This window comes from Odontesthes bonariensis, chromosome 4 (assembly GCF_027942865.1).
Source record: "Odontesthes bonariensis isolate fOdoBon6 chromosome 4, fOdoBon6.hap1, whole genome shotgun sequence".
In the NCBI taxonomy this organism is placed as follows: Eukaryota; Metazoa; Chordata; class Actinopteri; order Atheriniformes; family Atherinopsidae; genus Odontesthes; species Odontesthes bonariensis.
Window position 1 is genome coordinate 13,706,780 of NC_134509.1, and position 10,236 is coordinate 13,717,015.

The following is a 10,236-nucleotide window of genomic DNA, read 5'->3' on the forward strand; positions in this document are numbered from 1 at the left end:
AAGTAAACTGCTAGTGGGTGATTTTTGACTTTCATGCATAGTTTGTAGAAAAAGCAAGGAAACCATCTTCTGCCAGATGTGAAGCCAACTCAGAAATCCTTCAAAGTTCAATACTTATGATGATCACTAGTCAGTGGTTCCAAAACATTTCTGGCTCCAATAGTCTCCCATTTAAAAAAAAAAGTACCTTCTCAAATGATATAGTAAGTAAGTTCATTTCTCCCACGTGTTATAATAATATCAATAGTTCAATGTTTTCCTTCAGATTAGTGTGATAGTCCTTCTGAAAATAATTATTTTTTGATATTTGTCCTGAGATATATTCCTGTCCAATCAGCTTTTAAGTTTCAATTTCTTGCCCCAACTTCTTGCTAAATATTGTCACTTCTGTTTCCAGAGAGACTGCTGATAATTGAATGGTTAGTCACATGGCAAACTCAGGGCTTTAAAATATAGTTAATGGATGATGTCATGCTTGTTCCGTCCCAGTCATGTCATCTAAGAGATTAACTCTGCTTTCTTGGACAAAAATTTATAGTATAGCCATATGGAGTGTAGTCATTTTCCATACATGTACTGCAACCCTATGATTTTCTAGATATGTTCTGCGTGTGTGTTCTCGGAGTACTTCCAGCTGAGCGTAAACATCTCCAGCAAAGACTTTCCTGCTGTTGTGTACTTATAAACTGTAACTGCAGAAAAAGTTCAGACAAATAAAATTTGTGATACTTGTGTGTGCATACAGTGTTAGACTGATGGTGACAGCCCTTCGCTTGAGTTTATTCTACATGGCTGACACTGGCAGAAATCTGTTTCATGTGACTAAGGCTGAAATGATGTTGATTGGACAAGGTCACATATTACAAGGTCACGTAGCATTCATATTATGTTTCATAACATACATTTGATGATGCCCTTTCATTATGCTATAAGTAACCATAAATAACAGTAGCCAGCAAAATGTTGTTTATTTACAACAAAATGAGTTAAAAAAAACATACTGAGTATGTTGTGACTTTGTTGAACAACGCTTTGCTTTACCAGTATAATGCTAGCATGCACGTTTTATTGGTGGCTGGTATGAGTCACTTGTTGTACACAGAAAGAAAAATAGATCAATATTGAACTATCATATTAATGAATTAGCTCTTCACTGGGTTAGCGTAGCAACGTGGTGCACAATTAATGCAAAAATAGGATTTGTGGTAAGAAAATTATGTATTGATTTCAATAAGTTAAACTCTGTGATTGGAGGCGTTAAATGGGAAAGAACTTTACTGACAGGCAATAAGAATAAACATACCATTACACTGAATAGAACAGCTTATATGTCTTGGTTTTAACATTGTTGGAAACATTAGGAATGATGTAAGTACACAAATCAGCACACTATATAGCATGTTCTGGTTAACTTTAGACATTTTAGTCTTGAAATGTGGCCTATATATCATGCTTTTAGACCTAATTATCAAATGTTTATGTTGTCTTTATCGTTTCAAAAATAGTGCTTTGATCTAAAAAAAAAAATCCTGTATCACTTGAGCTCTACTGTATGCTAGTATGACATTTAAAAAGGCACAGATAAACCGTGTTTACTGTGCAGTTAAGACAGCTTGATACGGGAGTGGAGTATATGTTTATTTGTCGTTGTGACAGGATCCCACTGTTCACTAATTACCCAGCGGGAACACTGATAATGAGCTATTGAACCTGCCGCTGAAGTGTTCCACCTCCTGGGATTGCCATCAGCTGCTGCATTGCATTTGAGGATTCATCAAATCCACGGAGGTGCTCCTGTTCATTAAGTTCCAGTCACTACTGAAGCATAGAAAAGTCCAGAAAGGTCAATGCAACCATCCTGAGGTTTTTGAGGATTAGCTCCTTCTGTTCTTTCAAACAGTCAAGAGTTTGTTAATGGATCGGAGGTTGTGTTTCCATTACTTTTATCTTTAAACTTCTGGTATCGGCCGCAGGTCACACTCTTTTTTTCTTTTCTTTTCAAGAAATGATGTGATATCATTAGGTCAAGTCAAATTTATTCATAAATCCGAAATGACAAGTTTGCATCAGAGGACAATAGAACCTATAAAACATACACCACCTTCTATCTTTTCAAAATTGCTTTGAATATGAAAGAAACATAAGAGAAGAAGGGGGGGGGGGGGTAAGGCTGCAGTGCTTGAATTAAAGGCTTTGAAGCAACTGTCATATATTGTTTTCTTAGTTTGATCCTCTCTAAATCATAGAGAGGAAGGCATTGGTGTTCTTTGTAAGACAAATACTTTTCTCATCTAAAAGCTGCTTTCCAACTGGACAACATTTACTCAGTGCAATCAATGTCCCATGTCCTTGGCCTCTTCTCTTATACTCGGAGGAAATATGAACTTAAATACAACCTCACCACCTTAATTTACCCTTTCACCAAGCAAAGGACAAGCTTTCTAGCAAGAGCCTGAGGGAAATTGTCTAACTCCTTATTCCCACACACTCTTTGTGGCTCTAACTTGGGTTGAGATGGCACACAAATTGGGTGAGCTGTCAGTGAGTGTGGCTCTGCAGTTCATGGCACCATGGATACACAAAAACACAGTTGCATAAACATACATGCTGCCGCCGCTAAGAGGTGTGGATCAATTGCTCCTTTATGAAGGATCCCGTCTGTTCAAGATAAGGCCAGAAAGTCATCAGATGGGAGTCAAACAGAGGTCCTCGTCATCTCATTGGGGCTTGGGTTAAGAAATGAACGAGGGCGCTTGTGTACACGGCATGCAGGGCAAGGGGAAGGCGTGGGTCTGTGGGAGGTCATCGGCATCACATGTAAACAGGAATGCACATAATAGTGGACACAGAGTGTAAGGTTAATGGTGAGAGAGAGTTTTGAACAGGAATGGTCTGATTTAGGTGCACGGATATTGTATGTCTAGAGGCGGAAATGGTGGCAGAGAAGTGGTAATCAATGGTGTCTCTGTCCTGGGGTTTTGTAAGGCAGTCCAAGGTCTCACAGGATTCAGCATGAGGATGGCTCATGCTTGAGGTCAGGAGTGGCTGACAATTCTCCCACAGATTCCACTGAGAGAAATAATATCCCTCCCCAGGGCATTACTTGAATAGAAATGTGTACAAACAAGGCTTAAAATGTCAGCAATTGAACATGAATTTAGTGAGCATTTTCAAAGATTTGAGGGAGGCAATTTCAGTTTCAAAAGGCACCCTGTGTGATAACAGCTCATAATTATCTAAACCTATGCTACAGTTCAACAAATAGAGTCATCAGCCACGCTACAAAGCCACTGTGCTCAAAGCTTTACTGTAAACTCTCACATGTTGGAGCCTGTCTCATTTCCATGAAGGGGGAGTGATGTTCTACTAAACACTCTGCTGGTTTGACATCCCATCTGGCATTTGTACAATCAATGTTCCTTTAAAGCTGGGGACTTGTGACTCTTTAGCAGCTATTGTCATCTTCTGTATTTCTCAGGTACTTTCCTCCCTCTGCATCAAAGCTAACGCACATTAGTGCAGACAATATCCCCACTTACTTCAGGTGGCAGGCGGAGACTGTGCTTTCACAATTCTCCATGGAGTGTCATGTTTTCCTCGGGATGTGCCTTTCTTCCTTCCTCTGTCAGTGTCGGCACACAGGGGCTTGTCATTTGGTTCTTGAATTTTTCATGCAGGTGCATTTGCATGATCACAATCCTGTGTCATTTCTTCCCCTGGTAGCTTAAATGTTGTCTAGCACTTGAACTTCTCCGCGACTCCACTGAGGCGGAACAGAAATGGGACAAGCATGCTTATTGGGATTGTCAGCGCAAGAGCCATCTTGTTTCAAGGCTCTTCACAGTTGGGCAATTAGATGCAAGAGGCCCGCAAGGACAATTTAGATTAAGAGTCAGTTTACATTCGTCCCTTTATTACTGCAATTGAATTTGCTGAGTCATATTACTCTCTTACCTTCCTGTATGCTCTCAAATTTTCTCTATAAAGAAAAAATGGTAAGAATATAATAAACTACATTTGAGCAATGATGTTGCAGTTAAATTAACTTCAACATTTTCATACCCAGTCATGTTCTTCAAAACCATTCAAAATTGTTTTATTTCTCCAGTCTACACACAATTCTGCACAATCAAAAATTTAAAAAGTAACTGAAGTATTTCTAAGTCTATGACAAATAAAAGAATGGAAAATCCATTTACATAAGTATTCAGTCACTGAACAAAATTGTTTGGTAATGTTAGCCTTTTCTGGCAATATGTTAGTCAGGTTTATCAAGTTTTGTTGAAATTTAAACAGTTGCCTTGGTGTTAACAGCTGAGATTATTTTCCTGTATGCATCTTTCCCTCTGATTAGTCTCCCAGACTCAGTTGCAGAAAAATCCCACTGAATGATACTCCCATTGCCATTTTTGACAGCTGGGGTGGTGTTAATGATTTGATGCTAAGATTCTCACATGGGGCTTTTTGCTTCACATGGTCTAAAATTTATTCAAGTGTCTTTCAGTTTTTTTCCCTTTGGGTTGTTATCCTCTGTTTGTCCTCTTGATTATAAAGACCGGATTGCTGCTCCTAATCACTCAGCAGCTAATCCAGGAAGCTTTGAGAAGCTAGTAACAAAAGCAGTAGATGATCTATTAGGTTGCCAGCTTTAGGCTATAGCATGTTTGTTGTTAGCCTGTCCATGCCAATGCCCAGCCGAAACCATAGATGATTTAGTGAGTATGCATTGGATGCATGAGTTACAGTCCAGATGAAATGAGAGGCCACCTTCTTATTTGTCACTGCTGGCCCCTCAGTGACCAGTGCCCACTTATTGGCTGGATCAGTAGCTGGCTCCAGCAGGGATATAGCTTCCTGTTTCAAGTATATAGCCTCTATCAAGTGCTCAATAGTCTTAATTGTGTGCTCGACTCCTGCGCTCTTGAATGAATTTCTGTAAGAATCTCCCATCTTCAAAAAGAAGCTCTTATTTATATTATATGTTGGCTTTTAGGTTCCCTATTTGACCAAGAACTTTGAACCCGAGCTTATTTTAGCAGAGCAGCCAAATATACAAAGTCTCTGTGGTTTAAAATTCTTCCATTTCACAATGGTTGAAGCTAATGTGGTTTTCCTTTTTCTCTTCCTCAGAACTGCGCTTTCACAAAACCCGGTCTTGTTTGTCTGCAGGCAATTCCCACACTCTCATATGGCTGTGTTCTTACACTAACATACACCAATTACTAACTTGAAATCATTTAGCACAAGTAAATTCTAGTCAAGTTTGAAGAAGCATTTCAAGGATAGTTGACAAAAGTCGGGTGTATACTTATGTAACTGGGACATGTAAATGGGTAGAATCAGTCTGAAACATAACAAAATGGGGAAATCTTCCAAGCACGAAAACTTTCTGTATGTACTGCATATCTCCTGTGTCTAAACCATTAGAAACCAAGACATCCTCCATTTTGTAGGATCAATGTTCACTTTGTGAATAGATTTCCAGTATGCATGAAATGCACACAGTACAGTTGTGATTTTAGAGTAATGATGAAATAATGTGTAACCTTTTACATGTAACCAATAAAAGCTTCTTGATTAAAGAGATAAATAATGAAAGTGCTGAAATAGGTGTGTGAAAAATGTGTCCTTTCCTCTTGTAAATGCAGGAAGCACATCAATAACGATATGAAAGACTGCTTCGCTGAGATCTGACTCTTATGTACCTCAAATGCTCTTAGATCTGGATTATTCTGTCATTAGGAGACAGACAACAAACACTTAAAACAGGGAGTTACCAGTTGCCTCAGACATAGGAAAGAGAAGCAGGGTCTGTCAAAACATGGTGGAACATGTCTGTGTAAGCAGCTATAAGTGTCTGGGGCCAGATTACGCACATCTAATGATGAAAGAAGGATAAGGGGATGATCATTTTATGTTACCATTTTTCCAAAGAGAGGAATTTTGATCTATTCAAATTCAGCTGCCTACATTTTGCTGAATGTGCTTCAGCTCAATAAGAGAAAATGAACCTGACCTTTTGGACGTTTGAGGTTTTGTGTTGTACATTTTGACCTGTAGAAGAAAGCAAAACTACAAGGACCAGACTCAAAACCCTGTTGCAAGAGCATAATGGTCATTATTTCTCATGATGAGTGAGAGAGGCGTATTCATAGATACCATGTGTCAGATTGTGTGTCTGAACAAGAAACAGGGGGCAGGCAGATGTTGCGCATTATGTACCAGTCTACTGCCTCTAAAATTGCCCTGCAAATGAGGATCCTAATGAGAGGCAGTGTTTTGTGGGTCAAGGAACAGCCTAATCATGCTAAGTCAATTGCATCTTTTCTCTTTGTCTGTGTGTGCAAGTGTATGCGTGTGTGTTTGTGTGTGTGTTGCAGTCAGCAGATGAGCCAACATTTGTCTGACTCAGGAGGAGTGCCAGTCATCATATTTCTTCATTCTCCTCTCTCGCGCCGTGCACCAAATCTGGCCGGACAGTTAAATACATTAGCCACACAATATGGAGTTGTCTTGTCTCACTGCAAAACAGATGTCAAACATGTTCATTTTCCTTGCGCTCCCCTTGCTTGCATCCAGTTCTCAAAACTTCCAGGAGTCAAGATTCATTGTGCATAATGTCTTTGATGGTACAACGGATCATTAAAAGCTTGATATATGGGCAAATATCTACAGGAGTAAGATGGGAGTGAGTCTGTTACAAGAAAAACATGAACATGAACATATAAAACGCGACCTGCCAAATAAACATCAATATTATATGTCAATGTCATTTCACTTCACCGTCATGCGTGCGGCTGTTGAACGCTGATATAACCACAGGGATTTATAACCTTGTAAAACAGTGCTTGCAGACACAGGGGATCTTTAATACCATGTAGTCTGCAGAACCGAAAATAGTTACACAACACGTATCCTGACCCTTCAAATACTTAGATTTTCCTGTGAATGTTGATACAATTTTTAGACACTGTTATTTTGTTATTCCCCCATTTCTCTTTGATACCAATATTCTTATTTAGTTTTGTATTGATAAAATATGTACAGACGTATTACTCACCTTCCATTTATATCAAAAGCACACCTCACTTTTCCTGTTTGCTTGTTACTTAGCCCATGCAAAGATCTTCACTGTCTTAAGTTCCTAATCTGTTTTATCTCAGTGATTCAAAGATTACTATCAATTGTTTTTGACTGTTTGTTTACCCTTTTGACAGGTATAGCTTATGATGTTTATTTTCAAAAGTTAAAACAGTATTAGAGTAGAGTAGAGTAATTAACCAATTGAGCTAATTATCTTGTTATGGTCTCTTTTGATTTGCTTCTTACTTTGTTACTATCCATATTCAATTTAGCACACAAGCAGATACAGCTGGTATATAACTTCATGACTTTTCTAACACATACATATGATATACACAGTGGTATTTTGCAGCCAAAGAGGCAAGGTTGTGGTGTCTCAAGCTGATCTTGGACTTGACTTTGATTTATATGGTTTAACATTCTCTTTTACTTAATATGTTTGATTGTATTTTGCATTTTATCATTGTCCAAACAGAGAGGGGCAAAAATGAGAAAGTTCCAACCAATGTCAAGAAAAGAACCAGTACTGTAAGTACCAGTACAACAGTTTTCAGAAGCATGCAAAATTTGTAACCACTTCAGAGGTTGCTATTTTTGTGCAACACTTAATGCCACATGGTGAGCTGTCAGATCAATCCAAATTCATTATACAGCGTCACATTTACCTCATACATACAACCGGTCTTGCAACAGATGTTATGGTTCTCGCTGAATTTGAAGTCTTTACATCACTCAGTCTGTCAATAAACAAGACAAATAGAGAAAACCAGGCAAAGCAACTGGGGAAAGTTCCTCAGAAACAACCTCCCTGTCAAGTATTCAGAAATACCGTGTGTACATGAAGCTTTACCGTTTACATGAGCATACCTAGAGGAATTGGAGATGATTTGAGTTCAAAAGGTGGACACGTTCACGCCAAATATTCATTTGATTTATGATTAATTTTTCTGTGTGTGACAGATAGACAATGTTATTTTTCATTTTTATGCTAAAGTTTTATATTACATTTAAAAAAAGATTTAAAAAAAAAGAATAATAACACCACCATCAACAACAACAATACTGATAATAATAACAACAATTAACAAACAAATAAATGAATAAATAAGAGTTCTAGGTCTTGTGCTTTTTTAAAATTGATTTATTATTAACTTTATTTGTTATAGAGGGACAGTGTACACTAATTGACATTTTACAAAGAAAATGTAAATGCACCCAATTATAGCCAAAAGGCTAGTTTCCATTGGTAGTCCCCCTGACTACCTTGTATTTTTTAAACTTGGTTTAAAAAACACACATTCTTTGCAGCTCTCAGGTTTTCAGGGAGGCTAATCCACAGATGCGGGCCATCGTAAGAAAAGGATGCCTCACAATAGGTTTTAATTCTTACTTTGGGTATGATTAAGAGGTCTCTTGCAGAAGATCTGAGGGGTCTTGAAAAAACCAAGGCCATTTAAGAGTTTTAAAAACCAATAACAGAAGCTTAAAATTCTGAAGCTGACAGGTAGCCAGTCCAGAGTCTTTAAGATCAGTGTAATATGAGCTCGCTCTCTGGTCTTAATCAAAATTTGTGCTGCTAAATTCTGAAGTAGCTGTGATATACTGATCAATGGTCAGACTCTAGAAATACTCCTCAGGTGATTAAACAAATTATTTGTTAAATTTCAAATGTGGGGTTCATACTCAGATATGGATGAAAAATTACTCTATGGTTTTAAACTTGCTTCTATGGGTTTAATGCCATAGCTTGTAGTTTCCTCTCAAGTTTCTTTCTCTGAATGTCTATACCTATGACAAATATTTCATATGTATCATGATTGAGCAGTGGAAAGTTTCCCGCTATTCATTATCTAATATCTAAAGCACAGTTTAAAAGAACATCAGCTGGTCCTGGGTCATCAGGAGACATGGCAATGTAAAACTGTGTGTCATCAACATAGCTATGGAAATGAGTGCCATGTCTCCTGATAACATTAAAGCGATACTCCGGAGTAGATTCAACCTGGGGTCATTTGAACCGTGATATCCAGCCAAGTAGCCCACCCGCAGTTTTTTCGATATTGGCTGAACATCAGCTGAGTTACTGAGTTATCCCGAATAGCTTCGTACAAGGGTTAATGGATCCTGGCAGTATCTCCAAAATTACCACACTAAAATCACATGCCATGACACCAAACTTCTACAGTAGTACAAATATGGTCTACTCACAAAACGATGCATTTGGAAGTTTGAAAATAGTCCAGGAGTTTATTATTATCAACACAAGCCTGATAGCTTTTCTGCTGCTAAAGCTGCGTCGACGTCACTTCTGGGAGCTTCAAAGTAAGATGAGGGTTGATCTACTACTGTCGACAACAAAGCAAGGCTGCTCAATTTCTCCATTGATAAAATAATTTCACAACTCTACAACATAAAAATTCATAAAAAACATGTAGAATATAGCATATACATTTCATGGCCGAATATCTCAAGAGAGCAGCCAGACGCCTCTCGAATATCTTCGGAACAGCTCCAAATTACCAACAACAAGCAGGGGTGAGTAGAACATCATGTTATAATGTGAAATCAAGGGCCCAATGTCAAAAAAACGGTCTTGTCCTTTAAATGTGATCTTTTAAATGTTTTATTAAAAATGATGTAGGAATGAGATCTAAAATGCAAAGTTGTTGTTTTTAATTGGTAAATGACTGTTTAACATCTGAGCGTCAATCGAGACAATTATCATTTATGTAAAATAGTTATACATTTTACTATTACTGTAATACACAGTATATAAAAGGCCACATTAAGTGGGTGAAAGAAGCAAATCTCTTCATCCACACCCAAAGCTTTGAATTATTAGGAATTCATGTACGGTTATTTATAATTTAAAACCAGTGAACTTGACCGCCATGGTACTCTGGAGTTGGTAGTCCCTGCTAAGAGATGCTCTTGATCTTTGCTTACAATCAGCTAAAAATGTGCCCCTTATGAGAACCCGGTGGGAGACATGAGAAGATCCAAGAAGTCACAACAGGGCATGAAGGGTTTCCAGCATAAGTTCTTTTTTTTTCTTTTTTTAAATATATTACTTGAAGGAAAATGCATGCATTATTTCATCAGTTGTCTTTTGGTCCAATTGACAGAAAGAACAAAGAGACTTTTATGTATGAC